Source organism: Zingiber officinale, chromosome 1B (genome assembly GCF_018446385.1).
Source record: "Zingiber officinale cultivar Zhangliang chromosome 1B, Zo_v1.1, whole genome shotgun sequence".
Classification (NCBI taxonomy): domain Eukaryota; kingdom Viridiplantae; phylum Streptophyta; class Magnoliopsida; order Zingiberales; family Zingiberaceae; genus Zingiber; species Zingiber officinale.
The window spans coordinates 7,637,942-7,643,962 of NC_055986.1; positions in this window are offsets into that span (position 1 = coordinate 7,637,942).

The window sequence follows — 6,021 nt, forward strand, 5'->3', positions numbered from 1 at the left end:
TTAGTTGTTTGAGAAATTGTTATTAAATAATTTTTTTTTTTCAAAAAAATATGGAGGACAGTAGTTTCTCTTCTTGTCTTCTCCTCAATTCCCCTTTCTCGTCAACCCATAGGATAATCACTATCCTATCTTGCATCAATTAGTATCATAGCGGGTAGATCTCGATTGAGAAAGTCAAACATCAAATCCAATAGAAAGTCATCATGGTCATCCTCCTTCTATTTGATTTAAGTTTTGGATTGAGTTTTAATTTTGAATTTTGAATTTGTAATTTGAATTTAATTTTGAATTTGTAATTTGAATTTAATTTTGAATTTGTAATTTGAATTTTGAATTTTGAATTTTTGAATTTTAATTTTAATTTATAATTTGAGTTTTGAATTTTTGAATTTTAATTTTAATTTATAATTTGAATATTGAATTTTTGAATTTTAATTTATTTTTGAATTTTAATTTAATTTTGAATTTGAATTTATAATTTGAATTGTTTTCGTGTTTACTCCCCCTGGATCATAACCTCGATATGATCTATCGAGATAGTGTATTTGATCTTTCGGGACCCAGTATTGATCAAGTCCAACTTGATTGACCAATTTGGACTTGGGGACCCATGCTTGGATTACCTTTCTATTTGGTTTGTTTATTAAGAATAAATAAGATTTATATTTCTTTTTAGTTTTATATCCTAGCCCAGTTCTATTGTAAACGACTCTTTGTGTCCCAAGAATTAGGTCAAGATTCTTGGAGCCTAAAGAAAACCATTCTAAGGTATTTTTTAAATCCTTGACCTTATTTTTCAAACTAGAATTTTCTTCCTCAAGTTTTTGAACTTGAGTTGAATTTCCAGTCTGAACTTGATTAGGTAAGGATTTAGAGTTAGTCACTTCTTTAAGGACAACTACTTCCTTTAGAAGTGACTTAATCTTAAGGTTTGACTTATCTAACTTGCGTAATAAATAATTGACTAAATTATTAAGTCCAGGAATACTTACAGTGGAGTCTGGCCCTTCGGAAACATATGCGGATCCGTGGCTTCGCTCGGACTCGGCCTCTGACTCACTCTCGGATTCGTCGATCTGGTCCCGGGCCATCAATGCGAGTAAACTCATCTGATCGAGTTCGTCGTCGTCGTCCTCCGAAGAAGATTCGTCCCACGTCGCCTTCAGGGTCTTCTTCCTTCTTTGCTTTTTTGCTTCCTTTTGGTTGGGGCAGTTGGCTTTGATGTGCCCCTTCTGGTTGCATCCGTAGCACATTACTTCAAATTTTACCTTAGAACTCGGTTGGGCCTCCTTGGATTGTACCGCCTTCTTCAAGTCTTTCTTATTAAAGCCCTTCTTCTTCTTGTAGAGCTTCTTCACGAGGTTCACGAGTTCGCTGGTCAGTTCGTCTTCTTCATCTTCTGAGTCAGGTTCGTCTTCTGATTCCGGTTCAGTTTTTCGCCATAATCTCAGTTCCCGTGTTCGACTGGTACCTACAACCAAAGCAACCCCCTTATCGGTTGGTTGTGTATTAGTCTGCTCGTGAAGTTCAAACTCAGAAAATAACTCATCTAATTTTAAACAAGACAGGTCCTTGGAGACTTTGTAGGCATCTACCATTGATGCCCACAATGTACTCCTCGGAAATGAGTTTAGAGTGTACCTTATGACGTCCCGATGCTCGACTTTCTGCCCGATCGCATGAAGAGAGTTGAGGATGTCTTGAATCCGTGCGTGGAGCGAACTCGCCGTCTCTCCTTCCTGCATTTTTAGATTGTACAGTTTATTAAATAATAAGTCACGCTTACTTACCTTGGTTTCCGAGGTGCCCTCGTGGAGTTCGATTAATTTCTCTCATAACTCCTTTGCCGTTGAGAATGGACCAGCTCTGTTGAGCTCCTCCTTGGTCAGCCCACACTGGAGGATGCAGATTGCTTTGGCATCAGCTTCCACCTTCTTGATTGTGGTAGATTCCCACTTTTCGCAGAGTGTCGCCTTGCCGTCTTCGTCGGATGAGAGTAGTAGTCTTGTCTTGATTATCATCCACGTATCGAATTGTGTCTTCAAGAAGGTTTCCATTCGCCCCTTCCAATATCCGAAGTCTTCTCCGGAGAAAAGTGGGGGGCGAACGGTGTTGAACCCTTCTTGTTGGGCCATTTGTAATATCGACAGTATATGTAAAACAAAAACAAAAGAAATGTGCCAAGACTAGGTCTTGAATTAGTAGTGCGGGAAGATAAGGATAAGAAATAATGAAATCGAGTGGTGTTGCACCAGCTTCGAGTAAAACCGATTCGTAAAATAATTAGAATGTAGCTAATTAGCTAATTCTAATTGACTCCGAAAAAAAACAGAAAATAACCACGAAAAAATTCGTGATTGGTGATTGCACCAGATCAACGCGACCCCGCTCTGATACCAATTGTTGGATCGAGATGCGTTAGAGGGGGGTGAATAGCGCTCGTGGCTTTCACTTTTTGAAATCATAAATCGTATAAAAAACTAACAAAGTAATAAGCAGCGGAAATAGAAAAGAAAAGTAAACACACACAGAAGGACACGGAGAATTTACTTCGTTCGGAGCCTGTAGCGACTCCTACTCGAAGGCCCGCGATCCTTGATCGCTTACTGTGGGTAACAACTATAAGCTCGAATAGATTTACAAGTTTAAGTACAAGAAGCAAATGAAGAACGTAAATAAACTTTTATACCGACAACTAAAATGCTAAATTGAAGCTCCAGGTCGTCGGTGTCGAGTTGCAGCACTTCGGAATGAGTTCGTTAGCAGTTGAATGCAGAAGAATCACTTGAGAGTTGATGTTCTTCACTGCTGCTTGAAGTCCCCTTATAAAGGGCATCCAAGGCGCCTTGAAAGCCATTCAAGGCGCCTCCACTGCTCCGAGTTCACCGTGCAGATGAGCGTTGACCATTCTGCGCTTATCCCATCTGAAGGCGCCTTAATCCACCCGAGGTGCCTCCATCCACTGGTCCCAAGGCACCTTAAACCTCTTCCAAGGCGCCTGGGACTGTGCTGCGCTGGTCTCTTCTGGCTCGCACCCGAGGCGCCTCCAAGCTCCATGGAGGCGCCTCGGCACTGTTCATCTGAGGTCATTTGTACACTTTGGTCCCTGCAAGATATGTTAATCTAAAATTACTCTGCAGCACAAAGTTAGTACAAAACAATAATATAAATGAAATGATATGACAGTCTCCGGACTGTCCGGGTCAGACTTCGGATTTCCGATCGGAAACCCTAGGTCGACCCAACGCCTACTGTTCCCTCTACGGGGAACGTGTCCTCACCTACTCCACTCAGGAGATTTACCTGTTGCCAGTGTGATCCTCCAGATCGACTGGACTTTTGTTCAGCACTCGACGCTTCCGGACTTTCTGCTGGACATCCACTTCCCGGCTAGTCCAGTCTTTCACCTGGTTCGCGACCCCAGGACTTTCCACCTAGGGTTATCACCCCCTAGGACTTTTGCCTGAAGCCATTGACCTGCCAAGACTTTCCGCATAGGGTTACCATCCCCTATGACCTAGGGTTACCACCCCTTGGGGTTTTTCCTTTGCCTAACCGCAGCTAGGACTTTCCTGAAATACTCAAGCAGACTTGTTAGATCACAAAACACCTTAACTTTGAATCCTTTGCCATTATCAAAACACGAGTTCGATCGTCGAATGCTTCCCGCACCAACAGTCCTGTCGCATGCCCAAAATCGATCATCCCTCTTTTCTGAGACATTGGTCGTCCATGGAATGCTTTCAATCCTCGACCTTGCTGCATTTAAGAAGGTTCTCTTTGGTCAAGTTATTTACTTTAATTTTTTATATTTTATCTCAAAACATATATGCTACAATGTTTTACTACTCTAAATATTTCTTTATGACAATGGTTAGTCCATGTAAAGCTCTCTAGTAGGGTTGAGCATTCAGTCAAAATCTAACCGACCTAATTAAATAGACCAAAAACTAAATAAATCAAAAAAATTTTAACCAACTAGACTGGCCAAGTTTTCCTACAAAAATCGAACCGGCCGAACCAATAAAATATCAGTTAATTCAGTTCTTGACCAGATTAATTAAAATTTTAAAACTTATTCGATTTTAATAAAAAATGAGATTTTATTTAATTTATTATATTTTAAAATTAAAAAAATTAAATTAATATTCTTATTCGGTTTAACTAAATTACAAAACTTAAAACCAAAATTGAACTAAATTAACTAAAAATCAAATATAATTTTAAAAAATGAAAACTAAATTAACCAAATCGAATTTCTAAATTGGGTCAGTTCGATTCAGTTAATTTGATTTTACCGAATTTTTGCTCACCCCTATTCTCTAGGCAAGTCACCTCCCAATTGACTTTTCCTTTATAAGGGATAGAGTCGACCATCGACAATTACCTCTATCTAGGTTAAATACATCCATCAACTTTTCCTTTGTCAGGGATAGAGTCATCTAGGGATAGAGTCATCTAGGATAGTGGCATCCATAAACATTCCTTCTGTCTAGGACAGATATGTGTCCATCAACATATTCCATCGAATAAAGGTGACCTTTGGTTTTCTCTTTTGATAGAGGCATCGTCCATTGACATTTCCCTCTACGGAAAGAGGCGTCCATAGACATTTCCCTCTACGGAAAGAGGCGTCCATAGACTTTCCCTCTATCAGAGTTGTCATCTCTAGGTTTAATATGTCATCTCATTTCTAACGAAGTCATATTTTTATTTACCATCAACAGTGGTGTTCGGAACCGAGTAGCTTTGATTTTTTTTCTCCGTTTAGCACAAGACCACCTCCAACATTCTATTGTCTGGAACAATGTCGTCGCTTATTGTCTCCTCTGCATTTAGGAGAGTCACCATTTTTAGGTTCCCGAGGCGACGTTGGGTGGCTCAACAACAATAGGCAGCTACATAGGCCTTGCTATCCTTTATCTTGCAAACGAAGCTAACTCAACACAAACGTCCAGTTAGTCAAACTATCATCTCCTTCGACTAGATTTGGCGGGCAGACTTGTAATGTGGTGAAGAAATTTAACACCACGTGGTATAGTCAAGTCAAATGTCAAGCTGAGTTGGAAGTCAAGTCAAAATGAGCTCAAGTCTGGTAACCGAGCTCGGATTGAATCGACCTGCTAGAAGACCTCAAGTCAAATCCATCCTAGTCACATTAGAGTTTAGCCCACCACAATTTGGAATTTTGATTGAACACAATAATTATTAAAATACATATCATCAAAAGGTGTGTCTCTCAGTCGAGAGGGAAGGGGTATGCCTTCTTATTCAAGAGGGAAAAGGTAGGTCCCTTGAAAACTAAGATCATCCTTTTATTCTCTATTTAAAGGTAACCGGTTGCAACATCAAGGGAGACAATTCAATTGTTTTCTACTCTCTTTACTATTCATTTTCTCCATCTTTTCTTTGAGATCTGACTTGAATGTTGGAGAGACCTTGTCAAAATTCACCTTGGCCTTTGTCTGAAGATTCCTTTGGTGCTCATCAATTGGAAGCAGACCTCCCAAGTTGCCGACCTCTCGAGTTGTCGATCTTCATACCTGCCGATCTCCTGACATGTCGATCTCCGGACCTACCAATCTACAAATCTATTGTCCTGCAAGCTTGTAGAGGAGAGTCAGCCTGATTGAAAAAAAAGATGGATCCGTCACCTCAACAGCTCCTCTAGAGCTGACCCCACAGATATAAAGGGAAATAAATTTAAGTACACAAACGGAAGGTACCTCTCAGAGTTCATTCTATTGAGATGACAGAATAAGAATTAGAGGACTTGCATTATGAAAAATGGAATTCAAGCATAAATCAAACATCAAAATCAGCATATATCTGCCTTACCCGCATAGCTTCCTCTTAGTGCATATCTTCCAGCTTGCAGAGAATGCAGCGACGGAGGGTCAGAATATCCTATAGTGAAAGTTTTAATAGTCAGAATGATAAAAAATCTCCAGTTCAATTGAGTTTGCCCATGGCAAAGACTAAAGATGGTAGTTCTTTACCTAGCCCTACTAGCCAGTCATC